Source organism: Haplochromis burtoni, unplaced genomic scaffold (genome assembly GCF_018398535.1).
Source record: "Haplochromis burtoni strain Fernald_Lab_line unplaced genomic scaffold, NCSU_Asbu1 Contig_528, whole genome shotgun sequence".
Lineage (NCBI taxonomy): Eukaryota > Metazoa > Chordata > Actinopteri > Cichliformes > Cichlidae > Haplochromis > Haplochromis burtoni.
The window spans coordinates 6570-10000 of NW_024582889.1; positions in this window are offsets into that span (position 1 = coordinate 6570).

Here is a 3431-nt window from a genome sequence, read left to right on the forward strand (position 1 = left end):
TCAAAGCACCACGACTGCAGTTTTTGTGTTGGATGTAAAAAGCAGGCTAGGATAGAATCAGGCGTGGGATTTCTCTCGTGGAAATGTGCACATTATTTTTCCTTTCTATTGGTAGGTGGCACAGTGCACTTGTGGCAAGTAAGCAAGCTAGAAGACTGGCAATCTTGCTGGGTATCCAGTTACGGAAGCAACACATTAACAAGAGAATTCTGAGTAAAACCAAAGTTACTTTCCCTAGTAACTAGTTACTCTGAAAGTAACGAGTAACTTGAAGTAATTGAGTTACTTTTGATAGAAGTAACTAGTAATGTAACTAAGTTACTAATTTAAAGTAACTTACCCAACACTGGTGGTGAGAGGGAAACATGAAGATGAAACCAGGAGATGTCCTTACTGAATCATCAGAGCTGAACAGGTGATGGAGAAACAGGTTTACCTTTTAGGTGACATGAATGAGTTGAAGGGAAGTTATGAACTGTTTCTGAGAGACAAATAACACCAGGATCCTTTTTTGTAGCTGACAGCTGGTAACTGTGCAGGGGCGGGTCTAGCAAAGTTTTGCCAGGGGGCCAGGTAGGGCATTAACAGGGAAAAGGGGGGCACAAAGAAATACTTTTCTTTCTTATTCTCATTTAAAATGTCTAGCTTTTATTAAATAATTATCTGAAATCTTACAACCAAAGTTTTTATCTGACGTAAAATGTATAGAAATCATACATATACCAACAAGACTGTACATCACTGTCACAACAGCATTTGTTTTCATTCAAAGGCTTTATGGCTTTAATACCTGGTGGGCCGGTCTGTAGTCAAAATGCCCGATTTTTTGTCCCAGTCCAGCCCTGCAGGTTAATACTGGCAGTGTCACCATGCCAGCTGACTGTATTTCATCATCAGCCAGTGTTGTTCTTTATACATCAATATTACCAAAGTTTACCATAAGGCAGCATAGAAAGTATTTACTTGCTTTCAGGTTTCATTCAAATGTTAGTCTTTTCAGTTGTTTCCCCACTTTTTTCCTGTTTCAAAATCAAACACCAGTTTGTGAGAAGATTATCTTCTTTTTTTAACAGGCAGATAAAGTTTTACATTGGATTGGCTAATTTGTCAATTGTTTGTTACAAATGTTCGTATTTTAATATTCAAAAATGTTTTTGCCCAAAACATATGTGCACTACATGTCAGTAAAAATACTATGCAAATATTGCTGTCCTTGAATGCTGAGTAAACACTGACAAAGCACTTGTATCTCTTGTACTTTATCAACGCAGTATCTAAAAACTTTGCACCGTAGTGGTTAAAATCTCATTCTAATAAGAGTTAAAAGCGCATTCGGTTATTAGGTTTATAGGGTTATTGAATTATGGTTAACGGTTGGTAAAAAATTTTTTTAAACATTATCTGCCAATTACATCTGCCACCCTTCTCCAAATCTGTGCCCCTACCTGGCCCCCCCCAACAAAAATTTTCTAGACACGCCACTGTCTGTCTGTCACAAAACGGATGTGTGCAGGCAGGAGAAGGACCCAAAAGCAAACTCTGCAGAACAGGAACTTCACTCAAAAATTCAGCTTTATTTGCTGAACTGAAGAAAAAGTGATACAAAACAACACAAACTAAACTTGGAAAAACTAATGCACAGGGAGACACAGGGAAATTACACACAGCTATGAGGGAGGACAAAACACTGAACACAGGAAGACTGAGGACTGAAATACACACATGAGGTGATATGGAGACGTGGCAGCACATGGGGGAACAGCTGAAACAAATGAACATAACGATGTCACAGGGGAAGTGTAAAACTAAACACAATGAACACAGGAACACAGGACCTCTTTCAAAATAAAACAGGAAACATAATAAAACGCAGACATGACAACATGAACTTGACAACAAAAGACATGAAACACATAAAGGACAAGGGAGACTTAACACAGGGGTTGAAAACACAAGGGGAAACTAATAAATAAGTGAACTTAGAAAACCCAGTGAACTTAAACATAAACCATAAACATCAAAATAAACTAAAACCCAAAACGCTGGGTCAAAAGCTCCAGGATCGTGACACTGTCTCTCTGTGTTAGCCCTGCAACACGCTGCTAATCTGTCCTGGGTGTACCCCACCTCTCAACCCATGGTAGGTTTAATTATTATAGCATAATTTATATCTCATAGAAAACTGACATCCGTAAGTGAGGATTTTAGGAAAATGAAGATGTCAAGATTCACAAATCGAGGAAGAAATAAATCCTTTGAGTTTAGTTTTACCACAGAAAATGATTAAACTGATTATATTCAAAATAGTATATTTAAGCATTTATTTAATTGTATTATTACTGAATAATCCTAGAAACTTTAGAAAAATCATTAATATAGATGAGGAATAACAAGGATCCAGGAATGGAAGCTTGTGCAACTCCACAGAATAATCTGACTTTGCCGAAACAGCTCAAAACACATAAAAATTGACCTCTGTTGAACTTGAACTTCAACCATTTCTACATAATAATGCAATAATATATTTGAGTGACTTCTCCAATAAAATATGATGATCATCAACAGCTTTAGAGAGATCTGTGAACATACTAACGATATATTTTTAAGTGCAGAGACAACTGTGTTAGTCAGGTGACGCAGAACGTGGACTGATGTTTAGAGAAACCAAAAACTGGTGTTCGTAAAGAACAGAATTAGAATGTTAATTTAAAAAATCATAATAACCTTTTATAATATTTTTAGAAACCATGCCAAAATATAAATCTGTCTATATTTATTAAAACAGTGAGGCTCATCTGCATTGAATGGAGGAATAACTTGAGTAAGTCATCAGACCTGTTTTCAAAGGCAAAGTGAAAATGTGAAAATCTTTGAGTAAACTTTGAGTAAACGTTAAGAAAACAAAAACACTGTGTGTAATGCCAAGAAATACTTGTTTTACAAAATGTTTTACATTTTTTAGGCACCCATGTAGTTCCCGAAAACTCCAGAAACCTGATTTAAAAACAATAAACCCTCTCTCATTAAACAAGGGTTCACCTGATGGGTAGCTGGATTATAAAAAGAAAACCATGTAATTAAATACAGATCACCAGTCCTGTTATAAAAGGGTAATTAGTTCACACGAGCCTCTTACGTCCTTTGGGCTGAATAGAATAGTTCAAATAATTTGATTAGCTAATGTAAAGACAGTGGCTGCAGGCGTCACAGGCCGTGATGGAAGTCAGCACATAAGCTGCATGAATGCATTAAAAGTGTAGCTAGAGGTGGTGGGAGTGTGAGTTTAAATTGGGACCTCCTTTGGTCCGAGCTTTAATTCTCAAACAGTCTCTATGCCGTACATGTATAGAGATAAAAACAAGCTCCAAAGCAAATAAATACTGCACTTTAGTTCAGTTTATTCTGTTTGTGAGGCACAAAGTACAGATTCA